Genomic DNA, 26956 nt, shown 5'->3' on the forward strand with positions numbered 1-26956 from the left:
ATTGAAGATAGTAATGAAGGTGGCCCAAAATGGTGGCGCCTGCTTTCAGCAATCAGGCATCAGGTTGGGTGGGGGTAGCTGGGCAATGGCGTTGGACAATGAATTGAGAGAGGAGCTCTGTGGCATGCAGTATGTGGCTGTTGGCTGACTTCAGAGCCTGTGTGAGTTTCCCGGGTGCAGGCAGGCTACTATGCATAGGGGACTATCTCCAATGCTGCAGTGTCCAAAGATGGCACCAACCGGAGAAGCCCCACATTGGTAGATGGGGGTCTACAGGGGAGTGGCAGCCAGAGTTCCTGCACGTGGGAAGCTGCTGGGTGTGTCCTGTGTGCGAGCAGTGTCTGTGATTTCTGCTTGGGTGGGTGGCCGAATGTTCTGTGCGGGTGTTGATACCCATGGTCCTGCTTGGGTACCTGGTAGTCCTGCATGGGTGAGTAGTTGAGAGACCTACTCTGACGCTGAGGCCTGGAGCACTAGCAGGCAAGATGACCATGATTCCTGCAAAGAGGCAGGAATATCACTCGTAGAGAAGCAGTATTCTCACTTCTTGAGTCCCAGGTCACAGAGCAACATAGAATGCTGCCTCCCTCTGGTCCGCCATCTTGGATCTGCAGTAATCTTTTATCTGTAACTGGCATTCCATCTTATTTATTTAAAGTGATCTCTGAATTAAACTATGTAGCTATTTGGTAAAAGTGTATTTTTTAAAAATATTTCAAAGACAAATAAAATAGATACAACTATCTGCAAATAATCTATTATTTTCATAAAAGCCCCTGAAGGAAAAGTCCCTTGCCCCATAACAAATCTTATGTCATTATATGCTGTGTGGTACACATTAATAATCATGCATGCACTTGCTGTTTCCAGTCCTAGGCTTTTCGATAGCATTGAGTGGAATCTTCTGCATGTTAGAAGCCTAAGAAAGAAACTATGGCTTTGCTACACAAGGAGTGAAATGCACCATTTACTGCTCCTTTCTCTGTGTTATGTGAGGAAAACCCCAGAGTCATTCTTGATTTCTGTTCATTCCTTGGTTACCTACCACTTGACAATCTCTTATGCATGTTTCATAGGATCCACATAAAAAATATAACTTAAATCCATTCATTTTAGCTAATTCTGTGGCCATAATCTTCCAAATGATCCTATAGCAGCCTCTCAAATGCATTCTCTTTTTGCCTTTTGTTTTCTTTTCACTACACACCAACTAAAATGATCTTTTTATTTATTTATTTATTTTTAAAGTATTTATTTTTTAGTTGTAGTTAGACACAATACCTTTATTTTGTTTATTTATTTTTATGTGGTGCCGAGAATTGAACCCAGGGCCTTGCACATGCTAGGCGAGCGTGCTACCACTGAACCACAACCCCAGCCCCTGAAATGATCTTTTTAAAAATAGCAATTGTATCATGCCGCTCCTTTTCTCAAAATCTTCTAGGGTTTTTCCATTACAATTTGAATGTAATTTAAATATCTCAGTACAGCCTGGAAGGCTCTTTGTGCCCATCCCCAGCCTCTCCCTGGCTCATTAATGTCTGCCCACAGGCTCTTCTCTTTGGCCCTTGACCATGAAATAACCGTTCCCTCCTTAGGACGTTTGTACCAGTTATCTTCTCTGCCTGCAGTGTTTTCCTCTAAGAACTTTGCATGACTGTCTTCATTTCAACTTTCATGTCTCAATAGAAATCTTACTTTCTTTGAAATGTTTTGCTGCTGATCACATCTGTACCAGCCATAGGCAGCTCACTTGCCCTTCTCCCGGTCATTCTCTAGCCCACTACACTACTTTGTCGTCCAGGTAGTAATGATCACTATGTGAAATTACATTTCATGAGCATGTGGTTTTGCACATGTGTGTTCGTTGTCTTGTTATTTCCTTCCCATGCCACACCCTTGAAACATAGGCATTGTGAGGCAGCATTTTTGTCTTTCTTCCCCTTGAATCTCTCGAACCAAGAACACGAGGAAAGCCCATCATGGGAAGAGTGGTAGATATTAGCAGCTTGATAATACTTGATTGGCACATCAAGCATGTTTCTATAATGGGGTGTGCAATTTTACTTCCTGGAGGGTCTTTCTGGGGAGCAGATTACTTGTACAGAAGTTGCACCGTACTCGAATAAGTCATTGATGTTCAATGAGACCCCCAAACAGTCCTAGGCAATAAAAATAGTTGCTTATTCTCTATAGGAGAGGCAGGGAAGATTCACTTTGTTCCTGAAAGGAAGGAGAGCTTAAAGTCAGAGGAAAAAAGACTGAAAGAGAAAGTCAAAGTCTAAATGTTCCATAATAAGGCTTACCATTTTGTGATCCTCATATACCCATTTTCATTTTCATAATGCCAGTAGTTTTAATGAAGAAACAGTGAAGAAATCTCTTTTACATCTGAATCAACAGCGCAGTCTTCCAGGACTAGAAGGCAGAAGAAGTCAAGAGATAATAAGTCTCTAGAAAGCTAATGGAATCGGAAGAGAAGATGTAGACTTTGCCAAGCCGCAGAATAGGAAGAAACCTGAACACACTATACTTCAAGTGCCTAGAGGCGAAGGGCCTGAGATCTTACCCAAATTTATGTTTCTTTCCTTTTTTTTTTCTCCCATTCCTCTCCTCTCCTCTCTTTTTTTTGCAGTAGGGGGATTTAACCCAGGGGTCCTCTACTACTGAGCTACATCCCCAGTCCATTTTATTTTGTATTTTTGAAAAAAGAGTCTCAAGTTGCCCTGGCTGACCTTGAACTTGTGATCTTCCCACCTTAGCTTAGTAAGCCTCTGGAATTCCTGGCATATACCACAATGCTGACTGCCAATCATGTTTCCAATACACTGATTTCTAACATTCACTGAGCCTGCTGACTGCTCTCAGTGATCTGTCATGAATTCTGCTATGGTCTGGGCTCACAGGCAGGTGTTTATTTTCACAATGACACAAACAACTATGAGTCCCAAACAGGAGGCTGGTGTTCTTCCACACTCATGAGCCTCTCCTACTGGTCTTTCAAAGTTGTTAAAGCATGTGTTGGAGGCTTTTAAAAAAATTATCTTTAAAAATTAGTATCTTTGAGTATTTCCAGAGTTTATAACTGAAAGCTTTGAAATATATGAAATAAAATTGTGAATATTTAGAAACTAGTCATTAGCCATAAAAGTAATCCCCTTTCAATTTTAAAAAAAAAGACTAAGTATTTTTTAAGAGCTCTTCTTGGTTCTGAAGGACAGTGAATAAAAACACATGTATTTATAACACAAAAATACAATTATGTTGCTGTTTTTGACGAAAATTTCTTCATTCTTTTCTACAGGATAAGCTTCGCATTTATTCTACTACCTGGCTCTAGCCACTCATCTTACTCGTTTTCTATTTTGATTTCTGTTTTTTGGTTATGATGTTTCTATCTTTTTTCTTCCACAAACCAACAATAAAACCACAAACACATATTTATGTTTATAGAATGTATGAATACATATTTGATGTTTTTTTCTGAGACTTTTCAACTTTAACAATACTATTCTACTAGACTAAAAAAAATTACATTTCTAAAACTGGTTATTCAAGAAAGAAGAGAGAGAGGCAGAGTATATAAAGCAATTTGGAGTGCTTAGAATGCAGGCACTATGCTCTTTCAAGTCTTCTGCCATGGGCCCGACTGTGATAGTGGCATTTAACTTTAGCACCAAAGAAATTCAGCTTATATATGAAGCCACAAGCAATTATCTACCTTTGGATGTGGTCAAGTTAATCAGATGTTCATAAGCGTTGATTATTTAGGTGGGAGTGTGGAGGTGGTTACAAGCATTCATTTATTTGCTTAAAGCTTTGTGTAAAGCCAGTGGGTACTGGGAGAAAAAAGAAGTCTTTTTCTCTTTAAAAGTCATAGAAAGTGTCCATGGGGTTAGCATTATGAAGGTCAATTTCACATGCACTATTATATGAGCTGTTTAATTGGGCAAGTGTTACTTTTAGAGTTTTCTTTTAATTCTTCAGTGGTTTGATTCTGTTTTTCCATCTTATTTCAATGCTCTATGCAGAAATATAGGAGTGATTTCTTTCTTTCTTTCTTTTCAAATGGACATTGGAATTGCTTCCTTTAACACACCAGTTGGGGTTAAAATTAAGAATTCAAAATACCAAAAGAGTATCTCTCAAGTCAGGATCTAAGCTCCAATTACTGTAATAAGAAATAGGAACTCTTAAAACTGGGTGATTTAAAGAAAGACCCAGTCATTGCCTTCCCTGACTCACTCCATTTTTTCCCCTCTTTCTTGTTCTCTTTAGGCTGTTTCTTAGTTCCAACTTCCTGTAAACAATACTTCATGCTGGAAACAGAAAAAGAATGGAAACTGCTCCCCAAATTCTGGTGTCAGGAGGATGCCAGCAGAATTTCTCAGAACCAGATTTGAAATTGCATAGCAATTGAAATTGCATAGGAATTGAAATTGCATAGCAATTGCTATGCAAATGCATATCTCTTGTCTCCGTCTTTTTCTTTCCCCTATGTTACCCTAAATCTGTTGTCAGAATGAGGAAGACAGTTTTTAGAGGATTAACTATCTTTAGAGTTTTGGCCAAACAAAAATAAATTTCTTTCCTCCTCCTCCTCCTCCTCCTGCTCCTCCTGCTCCTCCTCCTTTTTCTTCTTCATCCTCTCTGTTTATTAGACTTTTGATTTGGTGGGTATCTGAGCCTTACCTAAGATCCCCAGAGTCAGGACTGTGACCAGGGACCCCAATAACATTTCAAGCCCTCTTTGGTGTACCAGGGCAAAATCATGACTCTCTTTGCATTTCTGCATTTTTATAAAACATCTTGGGGGAACATAGTGTTCTCTGGGATGTCTTATATCATGTGCACAGACATAACAGAGCCATATTTCTTCTACTCCTAAAACATAGAGGGCCTGGGAGAAATTATGTAATCTTGCCTCTTTCTTATGCTCTACCCCAAAGAAGGACTTTGGTCCTCTTCCTATTCCCCCATCTTCAGATCTACTTAGGCTCCTATAGCTCTGAACACTTGATCCTGGTTTTGTCTGGGAGAGAAGTAGGAGCTCTGAGATTTTCTAAACTATTTGCCTTTCTGATTCTTGCTTCTGTTATTAGACTCAGCAACATTCTAGGAATTTATCCACTTTGTAATTACCTTGCTTATTTTTATGTTGACTTGCTTACTGACAGTATCTGATTGCTGGAAACTTAGATCCATGAGATCAGTATTTGTCTCATTTACTTTCATGCTCTCAGTACCTAAAACAGTACCTAGCACATAGCAGGCCTTTAAAACATAATTTTTTTTTAAATGAATGGGAGCCTAGAATATTATATTTTATTTGGTCATGAGTAGAATGACTGAAAAAATGGGATGAAAATATAATGAACTCTCAAGATGGATTTGAGTATCATAATAGATTCCTTTGACACTGGTTAAGCAATTTATTTAGGGGGATACACAATATAATTTCCATGGATACAGAAAGGCCCTGATCAGAACACACATTAGATTGTACATACCAACACTTTCTTGCAAATTGGTTAAGAATATATCCTTTTAAACAAGGAAATAATAATAAGTACCAAAAGTTGAGCTTAGACTTAGTGGTTGTTATTACTAGAAATCCCTGGGGCAATCTTAATTTTTGCATCTCAAGAAACTTGTGATCTGTTGGAGTTAAGAAAGTGACAGCTACACTTATCTGTGATGCAAGACAATGTGGCTGAAGGGGCTATTAAAGGAAGACTAACTTTAAGTTCTAGGTTAGAGAGTCTGAGGGACCAAGAAAGATAAAAGAAAGAGCATGAAGCCAAAATAGTGATAAAAGGAAAAGAATATTAAAATATTCTGAGAACTAATCCTGGGCCTGTTGCTTTACACAGCCATAGTCAAGCTTCATAAGCTGAGGTACTATTATTGTCATTCCACAGAGGAAAGCACTGAGAATTGGAATGTTAACCAATTTCCTGGAGTCAGAACCCAGGTCTCACTTCCAGAGTCTGTGTTCATTCTGTTTTTAATGATTGAGTCATCAGTCTTACTATACTTGATCTAGCACTGTTGCAAAACACCTTAAAATGAAGGGGAAATAAGTTTAGAAAAAAAAAATTGGTACTACTACTTCTTAGGGCTAGCAGGGAAATAGGATTTACATAAATGAGTCAAACCTGACTTCTATCCATGGGTCCCTTGTTAGTTAGCTCTCCAATGCTTTCTGAGCACCAGAATTCATTTTTTATACATCTATTTGGAACCAAACTCAGATAAGCACATTGTTAGCCTCTTAGAGTCTGCCTGCTTTGAATGACCTGTCAAATGCAACCAACAAAGATTAAAAAGATAAACCTAGCAAAAGATAAACCCAGGTCCATAATCATGCCAAGGTACATTTGCCCTGTGGAACTGTACCTGTTCAGAGATTCCCTGTTATATTGCAGAATTCCATCATCTAAACAGAAATAATCCTCTTTAATTTCCCTCCTCTCAGGGGGCTTCCTTGCTTTTCTCTCCTGAGCGGTGGGTGATCTAGTTGTAGCTCCCAGATTATAACTGTGAGGGACTTCCCAACATGCTAACTTGTCAGAGTATTGCCTAACAAAGTTATGTGTGCTACTGCAAGCCACCTCATGGTCACCCATTTCTCTTGATCAGCCCAGGACCCAATCATTAGAACCACCACATGGCTGAAATGATTTAACAAAATTCTAGATCAGTTCAGCGACCTCTCAACCATAGCCAATTATTAAGGGAAACCATATATTTTGGAAAACTTCTTTAATTTGAGGAATCGATGTTAAGGAGATTAACAGCATCCTAACAGCAGCTTTTTCTAAATTAAATTTTATAAAACAAGTTTGTAAGACTTTACTAATTAGCAAAAGAGTACTATGCTGTAGTCAAATAAGATTAGAATATATAAAGTAAAATAGATTCCCTAAACTGAGGATTTCTTAGAACCTTTAATATTCTTATTCTTTTCTTGCCTTTCAATAGCTCTCTGAACATTTCCTAAAGTATTTTACAAAGCACTGATTCCCTCCCACCTCCACCTCATTATTATCATAGGAAATGGGATCCTGGTATTGGAGTCCAGAAGATAATCTCTCCAAAACATGTCTTTTTGGTGCAGGATGATTTTGAGCTTATTATTTTGAGAAACTGCAGACTTGAGAGAAGCTCAGAAAGTAGAGGAGCTACCCTTTTGGAAAAGAAAATTTACATCTATAAAGGAAAGCTTGGTGATGTAACAGTGTGTCTCTTTCTGCACCAAGAAGAAAAGTCTGGCTGGATCACTGGGTTTTCTTACCAGTGGGGGAAGGCATCAACTTTACTCTTAACAAACCTTGCCCTTAACATAATTTTCCTACTCACCACCCCAAAACTGAGCCTCACAAACCTCTTTCATTGTTTTAGCTAAAGATGATTTTAAGCTTGAATTCAAAACCACTTCTTAGGGTTTTATTCATTTTTCTGAGTACCTCCCATGAGGTCTATCTATCAGTACACCCCTGTTTGCTCTTCTCTCTTTGTTTACAGGAGTTATCCCAACTAAGCACTATGTACGTTAGAGAGGAAATGCCCTTCTCCCCACACCAGCTGGTTAGAGCTTAAGTCTGAACTAAAGAGACAATTTTTATTTTCCATGTTATGTCCATGTTTATCAATCTCACTGTGAATTTTTTTTGGGGGGTGCACTCACAGCTCTACACTAGTGCTTGAACTTCCAGGGAAAACCCAAATTCATAAGTAAATTTTAAAAAGAAGAAATCCTTTACTCTCTCGAGCATGTATCTCTTACAAAATTTCTTCTAATACAGACTTTAATGATGGAGCTTACTTATGGGTCAGCACTCATGACTCCTAGACTACTTCATAGGCACACAGGAAGATGACTAATACATCTTCATTTGCCTGTGTAAAATTTTTTTGAAGCTAAAGAATCTTTTTTTTGTTTTGTTTTAGTTATACATAATAAGTGTATTTTGACATATTTATACAAACGCGGAGTATATCTTATTCTAATTAGGATCCCAGTCTTGTGAGTACACACGATGTTGAGATTCACAATGGTGTATTCATATACGTATGTAGGAAAGTTTTGTCAGGTTCATTCTACTGTTTTTCCTATACCCATCCCCTCCTTTCCCTTCATTCCGCTTTATATAGTCCATTGAATTTCTATCCCCACCCCCACCTTATTGTGGGTTAGCATCACATATCTGTGAAAACATTTGGAGTTTTGGGATTGGTTTATTTCACTTAGCATGATGGTCTCCAGATCCTTCCATTTACTGGAAAACATCCATTGTGTATATATACCACAATTTCTTTATCCATTCATCTGTTGATAGGCATCTAGGTTGGTTCTGTAGCTTATCAATTGTGAATTGAGCTGCTATAAGCATTGATGGGGCTGCATCATAGTAGTTTGCTAATTTTAACTACTTTGGATATATACTGAGTAGTGGTTTAACTGGGTCAAATGGTGGTTCCATTTTGATTTTTTGAGGTATCTTCATATTGCTTTCCAAAGTGGTTGAATCAATTTGCAGTCCCACTAGCAATGTATTAGTGTACCCTTTTCCCCAATCCTCTCCAACATTTGTTGGAACTTGTATTCTTGATAATTGCCATTCTGATTGGAGTAGGGTGAAATTTCAGGGTAATTTTGCATTTCTTTCATTGTTAAAAATGTTGAACACATTTTTTCATAATTTTTTTTGACCATTTGTGTTTCTTCTTTTGAGAAGTATCTGTTTAAATTTTGCAAATTTATTGAGTCTTTTTTTGGTGTGTGTTAAGCTTTTGAGTTCTTTATGTATCCTGGTGGTTAACGCCTTTTCTGAGGTGCCAGCAGCAAAGATCTTTTTCCCATTCTGTGGGCTCTCTCTTCACATTATTGACTGTTCCCTTTGTTGTGAAGAAGCTTTTTAGTTTGAAACCATAAACCATAAACCTTTTTAGTTTGAAACCAATAAACCCTTTTATTGATTCCTGATTTTACTTCTTGTAAAAGAAGGCTTGTTGAGGAAGTTAGTTCCTAAGCTGACATGTTAGAGTGTTGGGACTACATTTCTTCTACTAGGTGCAGGGTCTCTCTGCTCTAATACCCAGGCCTTTGATCCACTTAGAGTTGAGTTTGGGGCAGGGTGAGAGATAGGTGTTCAATCTTATTCTGCTACATACAGATTTACAGTTTTCCCAGGACCATTTGTTGAACAGCTTATCTTTTCTCCAATACATGGTTATGGCACCTTTGTTTAGTATGAGATACTGTATTTATGTGAGTTTGTCTCTGTGTCTTCTGTTCTGTTCCATTGATCTTCATGTCTAATTTTGTGCCAATGCCATGGTGTTTTTATTATGATAGCTCTGTAGTATAATTTTTTAAAATATATATTTTTTAGTTTTAGGTGGATACAATATCTTTATTTTATTTTTATGTGGTGCTGAGAATCGAACCCAGTGCCTCATGCATGCTAGGCAAATGGACTACCACTTGAGCCACATCCCCAGCCCCTCTGTGGTATAATTTAAGGTCTGCTTCAGTGTTCTTACTGAGTCTTTCTTTGGCTATTCTGGGCCTCTTATTTATGAATTTCATGACTGCTTTTTCTATTTCTATGAAGAATGTCATTGGAATTTTAAAAGGAGTTGCATTAAATCTGTATACCCCTTTTGGTAGTATGGCCATTTTGACAATATTTATTGTGCCTCTCCAAGAACTTGGGAGACCTTTTCATCTTCTAAGGTCTTCTTCAATTTCTTTCTTTCATGTTCTGTAATTTACATTGTAGAGGTCTTTCACCTCCTTTGTTAGATTGACTCCCAAGTACTTTATTTTTTTTAAGGCTATTGAGAATGGGATAGTTTTTCTAATTTCTCTTTCAGCTGATTTGTCATTGGTGTAGTGTAACTCAATTGCTTTACGGGTGTTAATTTATATCCTGCTACTTTGCTGAATTCATTAATGAAATCTAGAAGCTTTCGGGTGGAGTTTTTTGGGTCTTCTAAATATAGGATCATGTTGTCAATAAATAGAAATAGTTTGAGCTCTTCATTTCCTATTCATATCTCTTTAATTTCTTTCTTTTGAATAGTTGCTCTGGCTGCCTGTGTAAATTTATTATTTAGCAGTGGTCTCTTGATGTGGTCTGTATTTATGTGGTTAAATAGTTACCATCAAAATAGAGTTAAATTGAATAATAATAAACATAAAAATATAAATAATTTTACTTATTTATATTTATTAGTAATGAAATGATGCATATAAAAATACAAACATATTATAGAAAAATATTTTAAAGGCACTGGAAATTGATCAAAAAAAGTTTAACTATTTTTATAAAGCTAATGGATTTGGTAGATTTGCCATTTTTATGGCTTTTAGCCGAAGGGCTGACATGTAAGAAATACATATAATAATGGTAGCCTAAAGGAAGGTAAGAAGGTTAAACTGGCTTTTAAAGTTTAGCTCTATAGAAAGTGGGGCAATATTGACTTCAAAAAGATTATGACTTTTAAACTCAGCCTTACAGAAAGACATAGGACATAGACAATATATAGCCAAGTTCTTTGCCAGAATATAACACAATTGGCCTCTTGTCCAATTCCCCATAGTCCTTATTTCCTTCTGATATCTTGTGAGCACAGTCCACATTCCTATGGGCATTCTGGCCTTCTGAGCTCCACCAGAATCACCCATTAAGCTCGACTTTCATCATTCTAAAGTTTTTCCAGCTTGCATTTGTACTTTTCAAAATCCCTCCAGCAAATCAGTTCCAAAGGTATCTGAACCATCAGATGGTCAGGTTAGTCAGAGCCACAAACCCACTTCTAGGTACCAATTTGTGTTTTAGTTATTAGATATTCATCACCGTGACCAAAATATCAGACAATAACAACTTAGAGGATCAAAACTTTATTTGGGGCTGTCATTTTTAGAGGCTCATCCATGGTCAGCCCACTCCATTGCTCTGGGCCCAAGGTGAGGCAGAACATCATGGGGCAAGGGCATGATGAAGAAACACTGTCCCACTCCTGGTGGCTGTGAAGCAGAGGCAGGTTTGGGGAAGGGACTGTAGGGAAGATGAACCCTTCCAGGGTACATCCTCTGTAAACCATTTCCTGTTGTCACATCCCACCTGCATACAGATACCACCCAGTTAGTCCATTTTAACTATGATGGACTGATGAGGTAACAACTTTTCTGAATCTAATCATTTTACTTTTGAATGTTCCTACCTTAACACAGGAGCTTTTGGGGAACACCTCATATACAAACTATAACACCATCTTTGTGGCCACCACTTTAGTCATCTCTCTCTCTTTTGTGCTACTGTAGCAGTCTTTTAACTCTTTTCTTTAATTCTTATATTTATGACTTCACAACTACTCCTATCTTCCTGATTCTTCTCTCCCTATCACATCTGCATTTTAGACATACTTGTTTTTTGTAGGTCCTTATATAAATCTTGTTCTTCAAGTTTCTGTGAAATAGGTGCCTTCTGTCTTAGAAATCCTTCCTACTTTTGAATCGACTAATTCCTCTGGTCCCTTATAATAAGTTCTTGTGATGGCCTGAATGTATTCTCCCCAAATTCATATGTTGAAATATAATCTCCATGTAACATTAAGAGATAGGTGCTTTGGGTGGTAACTATGTCATGCATATTGTGCCCTCATGCATGGACAAGTATTCAATTTCCAGTGCCTTTAAAATATAAGCTTCTGCCACAAGAAGACACATAGAAAGAAGGCATCACTTATGAAGAACAGGCTCTCACCAGACATTGAATTTGATGTTGCCTTGGTCTTGGACTTACCAGCCTCCAGAACCAGGAGAAATTCCTGTTACTTGGAGATTACCTCACCCAATTCTGATATAATAGCTTGAAAGACAAAAACAGCTGTGATGTACTCAGAAACAGCATTCTAACCATTATGTCTATAGTAGCTTCTCCTCTAATCATCCCTGACCAAACTCAATTTCCAGCTACTTGTCTTCTTCATTAAGTTTACTGTGATTTCAATAACACTTTAATTTATTTATGATTGTTTGTTTTCCTCACTAAAACATAAACTTCATGAATACAGAGTTTAAAGTGTTTTGGACGCTTGCTTCTCTATTGGCTAGCATAGTGTTTGACACATTGTGATGTTCAATAAATATTATTTATTTATTCAGTAATGTGTTCCAGGTTAAGGGCTCCATATGAGTAAAGGTAAGAGTTAAGAAAAGAAAAAATACAGATCAAGAACTGCAAAATATTTGAAGTAGTTAAAGAGCAGCATCTGAAAAGAAGGTGTGTTGGGAAAAAACAGAAAGGTCATTTGGGGCCAAATATAAAGGATAAACAGTTCACATTGTATTAACCTGCCAGTGAGGATCTATTAAGAGTTTTAAGCCTTCTGATCTGACCATAACTAATGGAAAAACTACAGAAAAGAAGACAGCAAAAATATAGTGGTTCCAGTGTTGTTGAAACAGAGTTTTCACTAACAAGAACAAGAGAAGTTGTGAAATTGTAGCCGATTGACTTTTTCAGTGGCAAAACTTAAGGCATCACCTTTTTTTCAACTTTTTAGAAAAAGCTGGACGATCATATTTGATAACATAAATTATTTAAAAGAGTTTCATTCATTTATTCTGAATGGTTCAAAGCACTGTGTGTGGAGTATTTCACTTATTCTTTACAACTCATGAGATGGTTACAGGGTAGATTTTATTCCTGTAATGTAAAAGTTTATTTTCTCTAATTTGTGGTTATTAGCAGCCTCTGGCATACTGTGGACTCTAAATAAACACTAATAAAATTTACGTAATTATAGCAGTATTTCTAAATGTCCATAAGATTCTTAGTGGTTAATTCTTATAAACATGTTTTTAAACTTAAATATTAAATTAAATGAAGCTGGCAAACAAAAGGAGAAATAGAACTTTGGAGAGGTGGGAGGAAAATAAATAAGCATATTATAAATGAGAGGTTCCAGAGCATGGTAATAATGGGGTTCTGCAAACACCCCCTCAAAATATAAAATGTTGGCATTTGAGAAAATTCCAGAAGCAGGCAATTCACTTTCACCTTCCCCCTCTCCCTTCTTCCCTGAAATAGATCATAACACCTACATTTGGGGTGCTTCTCCTGTACACAGAGGAAAGTATCATCCTTCTTTTTGGAGGAGTATCCCCAAACTAATGAAACCCTGCACTGGACAAAAATCTGAGCAAACAAGTCTTCCAGTGTTTCTTCCAGTTCAAGATATTATATAACTATATTCATTTAATCATATTTTTCCAAGATGACCCACTCTCTTATTAAACCTAGCATAAAAATATACATATTTAACCACTTATTTGGGTCTTCACTGCCTTATAAATATTCATGTGTCATATAAAACCTACATTAAATAAGTTCATATGCTTTTCTCATGTTAATTTGTCTTATTTTTTTTAAATAGAGTTCTCAGCTATGAACCTAGTATGGGGTTAGAAGAAAAGATATTTTTCCTCCCTTACAATGTTACCAATTAATATTAAAATCATAACCTTTAGGTTATCTTCATGTTATTTTAAAAATCAGGAAAACAAGTTCTTATAAATAATTTCAAAATTAACTGTGGCTCATAGCCAAAGTTCTATATTTCCTTTGCTTTCATTAAATCCAGGAAAAACACATTTTAGATGAAAAGGAAATGCAAATCAATCAGTCAAATGAATATATTACTACAAAATTTCCTAGTTCTCATTCCCACTGAGGAAATTGCAATATTTTTCTGCTAGTACTTTTTAAAGTGGGGTAAATAGAATGAAGTAAAACAGAAAAAAAAATAAAACTCAAGAGATATAATAGTGTTTTTAATATCTTGCAAAGTAGCTTTGGATATACCTGCAGGCAATATGAAATGAGAGTCTATTGATCAGGGTTATTACATGATTTGGATTATATACATCCGTAATCTGTAGGACTGCTTTGAATGTGGAGAAACAAAAGGTAGACAGACCACTTAGGAAACACTGCATTGATATGGTTTGGAAATAGCACGGTGAGATTCAGATAGAAACTTGGGAAAATGAAAGGGAATAATTAATTGAAGGCTTCCTTTGTTCCAGGAAATGAAGTACACATTATACATGTATTACTGACTCCTCACAAAAATCCAAGGGAGTAGTTAGCATTATTATTACCTTTTACAGATTGTGAATCTGCAGCCCACAGAGATTCAGTGATTCACTTAAGGTCACCTAATTAAAAAAAAATGGAGTCATAGCAGAGGTAGAATAAAAAGTCTTGGAAACTGCTTAGAGTGAAAAAGGCAGATACGTAAAACCTGACGCTCAGTTGTTGGCCTATTCATTTTGGTTGTAAAATTAGCCTAAGAGGACAAGTTGGGAGGAAAAGCTGGTTTGGGTGACTGATGAGTAACTCAGTCTTGGATTGATGAATTGATGCTATTCATCGAGTAAGATATCTTGACATCTTGATAGACATTTCAAGAATCCTGTTAAAACCAGGAATCTAATTTTACTCATTATGTCCTATAAAGTTGCTTCAGTTGTCATGGACCTTATTTACTTATGTAGGAAGACACAATAAATACTTTGAAGATCTAAAGAAAAAACTAGGAATCAAAATCTTAGGAGAATGATCATAGTTACGGGTAGAAATTCAGAAACTCTCAGTTTAAACAATGAGGACAAATGAAATACGCAATGAATGCAAATCATAATTATCTCATGGATGAAAATAAAGAGCAGAATAAGTATAAACAACATGCTCTTTGCTTAGCAAATAAAATGTAATTTTTTAATACCTTTATTTTTATGTGGTGCTGAGGATTGACCAGACTTTCTGTTTATCTTCCCCAAAAAGCCAATAATTGAAGTTAAGACAATTTTCATCAATAGGAAAGAGATTCCTCAACATGAGCCTGATTTATGTTAGACAAAGGCTGAGGGAACTCATTTACTTCACTCCACTTCGTTCCTCTGCCCTCAGAGCATTCCTATTGGCCGTGCTTATTACAACTGAGAATGGCTATAAGTCTGTGGAAATCTGTCCCCAGAGCTATTTCAGCTTCAAAATCTCTTTAAGCTTCAAAAACAGGTGGGTATGTAGCTCAGTGGTAGAGTGCTCACCTAGCATGCGTAAAGCCTGGGGTTCAATCGCCAGCACTGCACATAATCAGCAATCAAAAACAACTTGTAGATGGGAAACATAGACAATGTTACTTTTAACTAACTCTATTAGATTTCTCCAAGCTTCAATTGGTATAGCAATTAAAAATCAATTTAGGAACACTTTTGCTGAGAATCTAGGTGACAGTTGCCATGTATAGTGACAGGAGGAAAGAGGGGGATAAAAAGCTACTTTCTACAAAGAATTAGCTCCACCACAACCCTGTTCAGATGGAGGTCAGTCAGAGTTGTCAGACCCATCCCTAAACAAGGAAGAACTCAATGAAACTTTTTACTGGATTTTTTTTTGTTTTATCCCTTTTGAGATCATCAAATTTTGTTTAGAAATTTCTAGTATACTTCTTCCCAAAACTTTCTATAAAAATTCTACCTGTCTGGCTAAATTAATGTATTGCTTTACTTGAATAGTCAAAGAAAAGCAGATTCTTATTATCCAATTAAAAAAATTTTTTTCTAACTACTTGCTATGTTATTTAGCTACTGTGACAAAATACCTGAAGTAATCAACTTGAAAGGAAGAAAGGTTTATTTGGGCTCACAGTTTCAGAGGATCCAGTTCATGGCAAGTGAGTGGAGAAGGAGACTTAAGACAAAGAATCCAGGATCTCAATATCCCCTTCTAGGGAATGTCCCCAATGACCTAACTTCCTTCCACTAGGTCCCATCTCTGAAGAATTCCACCCTTCCTAATGGTGCCACAGGTTAGCTACTAACCCTTGAACAAATGGACTTTAAGGGATACTTCCTAACCATAGTAATTGCCATCTAACAAAATGTAATTTTTTTATACCTTTATTTATTTATTTTTATGTGGTGCTGAGGTTTGAACCCAGGGCCTCGCATGTGCTAGGTGAGAGCTCTACCACTGAGCTACAATCCCAACCCCCATCAAAATGTAATTTAAGTGAACTGTCAATCCAAATATTTTCTTGGCAATAATGGTAAAAGATAATTATTTACAACTAGTCTAGTAACTTCTAAAATACTATGTTATTCTAAAACAGAGGTCAACAAAAGTGGTCCTAGAGAATGTGGTTCAAAAATATCCTGTTTAAACTAACATTTCTGAAAAAAAATGAAAAAAAATAAATAAACTAAAATTGCCTCACAGAAATTAATATCAAACAAGGGATAAAATAATAACATAGTTTTCGACAACTATCATTATAGTACACTAGAAAGTATAAGGTATATAAGGTGATAAGTACATCAAAAAAGAGCCATATGTTGTAAAATTTCTTGTAATGAAAGATTATTTTCTTATGTGTGTGTGTGTGTGTGTGTGTGTGTGTGTGTATGGCTTATTAGTCAACTAATATTTCTAAGGAATGGCATTCCTAAAACCTCAAAACTAATAAATTCTATTGACCCAAGCTCTTCCATGAGTACAGATTACAATGTACTCAGTCTCTAATAAGAAGTAGTCCTTATCACAAACATTGTCCATTTGTTCATGCCCCAAAAGACAAAAATTCCATTGAAAATTTATCAAAAGATAACATATAATGACCAGTTCCTGATTTTCAGATTCTCTTTTGAGAAACTCAGTGCACAAAAATGTCAGAGTTAGAGAAATTAATTTGCACATCATAATGGCATTCTCCTTTTTCAGATTTCCAGTATAAAGCAAAATCCTTACATGGGGCCTCTAGCCATAAGGGTTTCTGAAATAATCAAAATCTTGAGTAGTGGGATTGCTTTCACTGCTGTTGCCCTCACCATTGGATCTTCGTACATCACGTAGACATAGATCACTCAGTGTATTAGGAATGGCACAGTTTTGTTAAGGCAGTAACATTAAAGTCTTAAAAATAAAAATGATTGTTTTCCCCATAGAATAGGAAAGAGCTCAAAAGCCATGTTTCACTTAAAGGGGAAAAAATGTAGACTTGATCTACATTTCAAACTTAATCTTTCAAGTTTTTCATGATGGTTGACATAAACAAAATATAAGTTTTACCATATTGCACAATTTGTGGTGGAGAGCAGCAATTCTATTAAAGAGCATTGAAGCTATAGGATAAATGCGTTTGGCGTTTTTTACTTGTTAATTAAATTCAAAAAGTGATTTATTTACCTGGTCCCTGATCATGATTGCAGTTTGTCATAACAAATTGGGCAGATAGAAGAATATTTTTGACTTCAGCCAAATATTTCTGGAGACCTATTAAAAGTTTCAATAAGTTCAGAAAAAGAAAAAGATAAAACAGTTGATTGAAAACAAACAAACAGGCAAACAAACAAAAGAAACTCCTAAGTATCTATTGTTATTTTTGCAGCTACTTGTCACTCCAAAATTCATGTGTGGAATTCCAAACACCCAGTTCACTTTTGAAAGAGATGAATAATTTGAAAATGAAAAAATTAGGGTGGGATTGTTTTCACTGCTGTTGCCCTCAGGAAGCTTCATACATCAGGCTGACATAGATCACTCAGTGTATTAGGAATTCAATCCAATCTCATTCATCTTCTTGTAAGAAGAGGAAATGTGGACGTGGACACATACAGAGTAAAGACCACGTGAAGACACAGTGAGCCACTTGTAAGCCAGCGGAAGACCTCAAAACTAGACAACAACAACAACAACAATTGACATCTGGATATTAAATTTCTACCTCCTAAATTGTGATAAAATGAATCTCTATTGTTTAAGGCACCGGGCTTTGGGTATTTTGTTATGACAGGCATATAAATACAGCTGTAGATATCAATTCTTACATGATTCATACCCTAAACACCCCTTACTATAAATAATTGATTGACAGCAGCCTGGATTCTCTTTAAAAAGACACCTACACAATAAACATTAATGATTTTGAAGATAGTAACATTGTATGATTTGTTGACTGGGCCAGAAGTGGGCTCCTGTTATTGAGCAGGAGAGCTGGGAAGATTCAGAGGAGGTTCATAGTATAAGGTTGTTATGGTTTGTATATGAGGTGTCCCACCCAAAGCTCCTATGTTAAGGTAGGAATATTCAGAGGTAAAAATGGTAGATTATGAGAGTTGTAACCTAATCAACCCATACAGTTTGAATGAATGAATTGGGTTATTGATAACTGTAGGCCACTGGGCCATGGCTGGAGAAGGTGGTTGCTGGGGGGCTGCCCTGGAACTGCTCATCATCCCTGTGTCCCCAACCCCCTGCCTTTCTTTGCTTCCTGACCCTGCCACGAGCTGAGTAATTTTCCTCTGCCAGGCCCTTCCCCCATGATGTGCTGCTTCATCTTGGGTCCAGGGCAATGGAGTTGGCTATCTTTGGAGAAGATTTCTAAAACTGTGAGTCCCTAATAAACTTCTTATCCTCTAAGTTGTTATCATCGCTGAAAAAGGCAGTGAAGTGCTAACTAAAACAGAAATTTGTTCCTAGAACTGGAATTATTACTGTGATTAACCTGACCATCTGGTTTAGACATCTTTGGAGCTGATTTGCAGGAGGAGTTTTGAAAAGTTTAGAGAGGCAAGTTGGAAAAGTTTTAGAATGTTGAAGCAGAACTTTATGGGTGATTCTGGTGGAAGATCAGAAGGCCAGAATGCCAATAGGAATGTGGACTGAGTTCATGAGTGCCAGAGGGAAATGAGGACTCCATTTAGAATTGAACTAGAGGTCACTTGTGTTATATTCTGGCAAAGAACTTGACTATATATTGCCCGTGTCCTGTGTCTTTCTGTTAGGCTGAGTTTAAAAGCCCTTAAGTTGTCACAATCTTTTTGAAGTCACTATTGCCCTACTTTACATAGAGCTAAACTTTAAAAGCCAGTTTAATCATTTCACCCACCTTTAGGCTTCAGTTGTTATATGTATTTCATCTGCTTACATGTCATCCCTTTGGCTAAAAGCCACAAAAATGGCAAATCTTCCAAATCCATTAACTTTCTAAAAATAGTTTTTGGTAAATTTTCAGTATTTTCAAATAGTTTTTAATTGTTTTGTATAACGTATTTACACTTTATATACACATCATTTAACTACTAATAAATAGATGGGATTATTCATATTTTACATGCTTATTGTTATTCAGTTTTACCTCTTTTTTTGATAGCAGCCACTTAACCATATAAACACAGACCGCACCAAGAGACCACTTCTAATTAGCAGATTCAAACAGGCAAATGAAGACATATGGTCATCCTCCTGTGTACCTATGAAGTAGTATAGGAGTCATGGGTGCTGATAGGGACCATAAGTAAGCTCTATCACTAAAATCTGATATTATAAGTAAAATTTTAAAGAGATGCATGCTATATAGAGAATAAAGAATTTCTTCTTCTTATGAATGTATGTTTTCCCTGGAAGTTCAAGGCACTTGTGTAGAGCTGTGAGTGCACCCCAAAAGCAACATTCATAGTGAGATGGACGAACAATGGTCATAACACAGAGAATAAAAATGGGTCTTTAGTTTAGACTTAAGCTCTAAGCAGTGTAGGGGGAAAATGTTTCTTGGTTGTGACGGCTCCTGTAATCAAAGACAGAAAAACAAACAGGAGTTTATATACAATACTCTTCAATAAGTGATGTGTGGAACACTTGATATTCATACACAGAGGAATGATACTAAAACTCTATCTCAAATGATAAGCAAAATATATTGGAAAAAAAAGGGGTCAGTAACCTAAATGTAAAACCTGAAACTATGAAACTACTAGAAAAAGAAAATTGGGTAAATACTTTAAGACATCAGTATAGCCAATGATTTTTTAATAAGACCCCCAAAACATAATCAACAAAAGTAAAAATAAATGGAATTACACTAAGCTAACATGATTCTTCCCAGTAACAAAAACTGTCAACCTATAGAATCAAAGAAAATATTTATTAACTATACATCTGATGGGGAGCTAAGACTAAGGAATATATAGGGAACTCAACCCACTCACCAGCCAAAACACCCAAATAATGCCATTAAAAAGATTGGAAAGAGGCTTGAATAGACATTTCTCAAAAGAAGACATACAAATGTCCAACATGTATATGAAAAAATTTTCAACATTAGTCATCAAGAGAATGCAAATCAGGACCGAAGTGAGATAATGCCTAACTCCTGTTAGAATTGCTATTATCAAAAGATAAAAGATAATAAATGTTGGTGATGAGGTAGAGAAAAGGAACCCATTATACAATGTTGGTGGAATGGCAGAATGTAAATTAGTTCAATCAGTATGGAAAATATCCTGGAGGTGCCTTAAAATTCACAATAAAACTACGCCAGGCGTGGTGGTGCACACTTACAGAGTGGCTCAGTAGGTTGAGGCAAGAGAATCTTGAATTCAAAGCCAGCCTCAGCCAATTAATGAGGCCCTAAGCAACTCAGTGAGACCCTGACTCTAAATAAAATACAAAAAAGGGCTGGGGATGTGGCTCAATGGTTTAGTGCTCCCGAATTCAATCTCTGGTACCAAAACAAAACAAAACAAAAATCCTACTATGAGACCCAACAAACCCCAATGCTGAATAACATTCAATGCAAATGAAGTCAGTTGTTTTAGTCAGCTGTTATAGTCACTATGACCAAAAGACCTGACAAGAATAATGTAAATGAGGAAAAGTTTATTTTGGCTCATGGGTTCAGAGGATCAGTCCATAGCCAGCCAACAGCTCTGGGCCCAAGAAGAGGCAGAACATCATGGCAGAAGGGTATGGTAGAGAAAAACAGCTCAGGACATGGCAACTAGGAAGGAGAAAAAGGGGGGTGGGGGGAGCAATGTGCTCACCAAGGACAAAATATAAACTGCAAAGGGAAGTTCCCCGTGACCTATTTCCTCCAGCCATACCCAGCCTGCCTATAGTTACCACCCAGTTAATCCATATTAATGGATTAGGCTATACCTTTCATAATTTATCACAGATTAGGCTATACCTTTCATAATTCAATCATTTTGCCTCTGAAAATTCTTTCATTGTCTTACACATAAATATTTGGGGGACACCTCAAATCTAAATCATAATGTCAATACATCTCTGTACTCCCATGTTTATTGTAGCAGTATTTACAACAGCCAGGATATGAAATCAACCTAAATATCCACAGACAAAGAAAATACAGTGTATGTACACAATATAATACAATTTAGCCACAAAGAAGATAAAACCTTTTTATTTGCAACAACATGGATGAACCTGGAGGACTTTGTATGTGAGATAAGCCAGACATGAAAAGATAAGTACCTTACAATATTGCCCAAATGTGGAACATTAAAAAGTTGATCTCATATAAGTAGAAAGGTGAATAATGGTTACCAGAAGTTGAAGAGGAAAGATGGGAAAAAGTTGGGAAAAATTGGCCAAGAGGTACAAAGTTATAGTTAGATAAGAGGAATATTTTCTGGTGTTCTATTGTATAATAGGGTAACTATAGTTAACAATAATGTAATAGATATTTCAAAATAGCTGGACTATATGACCACTAAAGCTCAGGAAATAATGCCAATAGTTAATAAATGGTAAGGAATCAAATTAAAAAGCTTCTGCACAGCAAAGGAAACTTTTTGGAATGTAAAGAGAGAACCTACAGAATTGGAGAAAAATCTTTGCTAGCTGTTCTTCTGACAGAGGATAAATATTCAGAGTATAAAGAACTAAAAAAAAATAACACATAAAACCAAATAATCCAATAAATAAGTGGGCAAATGCATTAAACTGACACTTCTAAAGAGAAGAAATACAGATGGCCAACAAATATATGAAAAGATGTTCAACATCACTAGCAAGTAGGGAAATGCATATCAAAACTACACTGAGATTTTATCTTATGCCAGTCACAATGGCAGTCATCAATAATATAAAAAATAATAAATGCTGGAACGATGTGGAAAAAAGGAATATTTTAAACTATTGGTGGGACTGCAGTTAGTACAACTACTATGGAAATCAGTATGGAGGTTTCTCAAAACACTGGGCATAGAACCACCATACCCAGCTGTACTACTCCTTGGTATTTATCCTAAAGAATTAAAGTAATCATGCTATAGTGATACACGCATAACCATGTTTATTGAAGTACAATTCACAACAGTGAAACGAGGAACCAGCCTAGGTGTCCATCAACTGAATAGATAAGGAAAACATGGTATGCATACACGATGGAGTTTTATTCAGCTATAGAGAGAAATGAAATTATGTTTTTAGTAGGAAAATGGATGGAACTTGGACCACTATGTTAAAGGGAATAAGCCAAACTCAGAAGGCCAAGGGTCATATGTTTTCTCTCATATGTGCAAGCTAGAGAGGAAAAAGGAAAAGAAAGTTGGGAGGGGTGGGAATGTCATGAAAATCAAAGGGAGATCAACAGTGGAAAGGGACCAAGGGAGGGGGAAGTTCTGGGAAATGATATTGGCCAAATTATATTGTTATATTTTATACATGCATGGGTATGTAAGAACAAATCCCATCATTATGTACAACTATAATGCACCCATAAAAATTGTGGAAAGAAAAAAAATCTTGTACCGAAACAAAGAAAACATAATAATTTAAAGTACACAAGACATTTACTAAATCTGACTTAATCAGAAAATAAGCTTCACAAAATCTGAAAGTAGAGACCACATTTATAGAGACCACATTCTGTGCGTGCAAAACAAAGAAGATTGGAAATCATTCAATATGTAATAGCTAAAAATGTCAGCATGAAAACCCCAAAACCAAACTAAACAAACAAACAAAAAAAAACCAACAACATTGTGAGCAAGTAGGTTTATTTTTATATGTTTGGATGATGAATATCAGTATATGTTTTCAAGCAATTTTCTGTACTGAGTAAATGAAAGGAGAAAAATCACATGAATCATCATTTCAATAGATGCAGAAAAAATTCAGTAAAGTCCAATACTTATTAGGGTTAAAAATAAAGCAAACATGGTGCTGCCTTGACTCTTGTCCTAGCCCCCATTCTATTTTTTGAACTGTAGCTCATGCATTTAAATATAAAACTTATTAAGATGACATCACTGCATAGCTCAGAACCCTTCATTTGCTTCTCATCACATTTAGCAAAAATCCTCATGATTCTTGCTGTAACCTAAGAGGCCTGCAGGCTGTGATCCCTGGCTAGCTTCAACCTCATCTGACCATGCTCATGTGCTCTTCCCTCAGGATTAGGGTACTCAGATTTATCCATCTTTCTTGTATCTGAATGGTTTGCTTCTACTTCTACTTAGGTCTCTACTTAAATGTTACCTCTTGAAAGAGGTCCTAGAGGACATTTTACATAAAACAACTATTTCCTCTCCCCTTATGTTAATTTGTTTTCTCATTGCTGTGACAAGAAACCTGACTTGAAAGTGGAAAGATTCATTTTGGCTCATGTTTTTATTGTTGAGTGGTTCCATTGCTTTTAGGACTGCGGTGAGGTAATATATCATGGCAGGTGGAATGTGGTAGAGCAAAGCTGCTCAGCTCCTGGCACCAGGGAAACAGAGAAAGAGGCTTGGGATGAGATACGCCCTTCAAGGACATGCCAACAGTGCCATCTTCTACCTAGGCCCTACCTTTAAAGTTTCAACCATCTCCCAAGTAGTGCCACCAGCTATATACCAAACCTTTAACACATGATCCTTTGGGGGACATCCCAGATTCAATCATACCCATCAAATCATTTGCCATATGCAACTCTGTTTTTTTTAAAAGGATAATACTAATTACTACATAATATCTAATTGTATATTTGTTTTCTCTTTTTTCCTCATATAAGCTGCATGAGCAAAAGGACCTGTCCACCTCTCAAAACTGTTTTATTCCTAGAGTATTCAAAACACTATCTGGTATTTAGGAGAAACCCAATACATATTTGTTGGATGAATAAACAGTGTCTAGGGTTAGTTGCTGTGAAGGTTGAAGAAGATAATACATGGTAAGTGCTCAAAGAAAGTTGCTATTAAAGAAGAATGAAAGACACTATAATAAACTTTAAGGTATTTCTCAGGGCTGGCCCTCTACTTACAAATATGCACATATTTTCAAGATTTCTTTATAAAACAAGGAATCTATTTTCCTCTAATGCAATAAACTGAAATAAAATGTTGCTTCATGAATTTATTATTTTGAAATAAAACATTAAGTATTATAATCAAAGGTACAAAATATTAGGATTGAAAATAAGTGACCAATGTATTTGAAATTACGTTAGTATTTTTTAAACAATTAGAAAATCATGGTCCTGAGTTTTAAAATTATCTGAGGTATAACAAATCTCAGGATAAGCTATCTCCTTGTCTTGCTATAATAAATTTTTATAAGATATTTAATTAGGCCTATGAGGCTATAATAATATAAACTCTAAGCCAGGCTTTGGGGTGCATATCTGTAGTCCCTCTAGAGGCTGAGGAGGGAGGATCACTTAGGTTCAGGAGTTGGAGACCAGTTGGGTTAACATAGCAAGATAAAAAACCAAGTTTGATCCCTTAAGGCATTTATAATCAAAGAGGGAAGATATGTCATTGCACTATCTAAATTCATACTTTGGTTTCTTTTTAACTGCTTTTATTTTAATACAAATGTAACCATACTACTACATGTACTATAATTTGCTTTTGCAAGAGCCCCATGTAGGTATGTATTCATCTCATTCCTTTTTACTACTTTACCTATCTAAAATATATGTACAATCATTCATTTAACTATACATTCTTAGTTATATAAATTTATTTATACATATTTATTTAATATATATATGTATCATATATATAATTTTTGGTTATATACTTTTTGTTATTTCAGATAAGGCTGAAATATACAGCATTTGTATAATTTTCTTTGTGTGTATATGTGTGAATCATTTCTTTGAATAAATAAATATTTAAAAGTAGAATTGCTGAGTTTAAGGATGTAATTGTGCATTTTAGTACAAACCACAGTAGCAGTTCGATGTATACCTATGACATTTGAATGCCTATTTTTCTATACACCAACACTTTATCGTGTGTGTGTGTGTGTGTGTGTGTGTGTGTGTGTGTGCGTGTGTGTGAGAGAGAGAGAGAGAGAGAGAGAGAGATGCTGGGGATCAAACTCCACTGAGGTATATCACCAGTGCCATAATGCAGGAAGCCACCTGTGAATTACTTGAGGGTCTCTCTAGGTATGGCAGCCAGGGAGGTTTATGTTTAACCTTGGAAACTATCCCATGGCTCTCCCATGCAACAGATTGCCCAAGGCACATGACCTTTATCTCGCTCTACCAGAAAGATCCCTCATAGTAGCTCTGGAGATGGGTGTAATCCGTTGGGAACTGGACAGCCCACCTTCAACCTTTTCTGGTGAAGAATATTCTATGGAAGAACTTTGATGTTCCCCGATATAAATAAAGCAAGCATGGGCTCCATTTTGCCTTTTAGTCTAGAAGCGCCATCCTGGCTGGCCGGCTTGCCCGCCCTGCCCCTGCTTTTTAAAAATATTTTCTGTGTCCTGTGGTTTTCTTCATCGTCCTATTTTTTAAACAATCCATGAAACATACACATATACATTTCATCTTCTCAAATCAGTTTAAGGATATTTAAAAATTCTTTCTTGTAAAAGTTAAATGTTTAGTTAAACACAAGAGTTTCAGTTCAGAACTTCCTTTGAAACTTGCTCCCTTTCCCCCATCAAGATAAAAGATTTTATGGGCTGGGGCTGTAGGTCAGTGGTAGAGTGCTTGCCTAGCTAATGAGAGGCACTGGGCTGGATCCTCAGCACCACATAAAAATAAAAATAAATAAAGGTATTGTGTAAAAAAAGATTCATTGAAAAAAGATAAAAGAATTTAAAATAAAGGGCTGAGGGGAGAAAGAACAGTATCAGCATTTTAAAAACATTGGAAGGACATGTGATAATAACATGTTTAGATAAGGCTTTCTCTGGGGAAAGTACAGGGACCAAGTGTTTCCTGTAATAGAAGCACAGAAAGACTAGGAAATGCAGGTCCCAGGTGCTCCTGAAAGAGGAGCTAAAGCCCACCTGGGCTCCCCACACTTGCCAGACTGTGTGACATGCCACCCAGGAATTTTCTACCTGGACCTGAGGAGAGACAGGAAGTGAACTGGAGTCTTACAGAAACATCCAAAGAATCTTCCTGTTTTCAACCCCATTTCTCATTCCCACTGGACACTTCCCTGGGAATGAGTCTCTGGGTGGATTTCTTGGGGCATCTGACATATCCTCAGCTTTTGGCCCTTCTCGCAGCTGTGGTGCCACTGCTCCTCTGCTGTGCTTCACCAGGACCCCCTCTACTTACTTGCTGTCAGAAATGGAGCGAGAGCTCTTGTTAGCTAACGGCTTCTCTGTTTTTATTTTACTTATTATTATCATCATTATTGTATGTGCTGGTTTTATTTACCGATGTTGCTGGTGTGGACTCATTCCAAATGTTTCTTTTCTGTCTTTCTTTTCTTGGTTTCTTAAAAACTCATGAGAAAGGCTTTTTATGAACATTTTTCTTCATGCTTTCTTTTTCAGCTCTGCAAAAATTTCTCTGACTTAGGAATGGAATTATTGAGTTGTAGGATATGCACAAGTTCAATCTTACAAGATAATGCTAAATTGTTTTCCAAATATATATATTTTTTGCCATTTTATACTTCTAAGAACAAGTTCTCACTTTTCCATATTCTTTAAATTTTTTTTGTGGATGGGGGGTTCTGGCTACTGAGGGGCATTTGGCTACTAAGCCACATCCCCAGCCCTATTTTGTATTTTATTTAGAGACAGGGTCTCACTGAGTTCCTTAGTGCCTAGCTTTTGCTGAGGCTGGCTTTGAACTTGTGATCCTCTTGCCTCGGTTGTAGATGGGTACA

The 26956-nt window shown here is 36.5% G+C and overlaps 1 pseudogene; it reads left to right on the forward strand.

The window, feature by feature from the left end:
- The first annotated feature begins 262 nt into the window (after positions 1–262).
- Positions 263–26956, forward strand: part of LOC107139739 — a 115577-nt pseudogene continuing 88883 nt past the window's right edge.

Source organism: Marmota marmota, unplaced genomic scaffold (assembly GCF_001458135.2).
Source record: "Marmota marmota marmota unplaced genomic scaffold, marMar, whole genome shotgun sequence".
Classification (NCBI taxonomy): domain Eukaryota; kingdom Metazoa; phylum Chordata; class Mammalia; order Rodentia; family Sciuridae; genus Marmota; species Marmota marmota.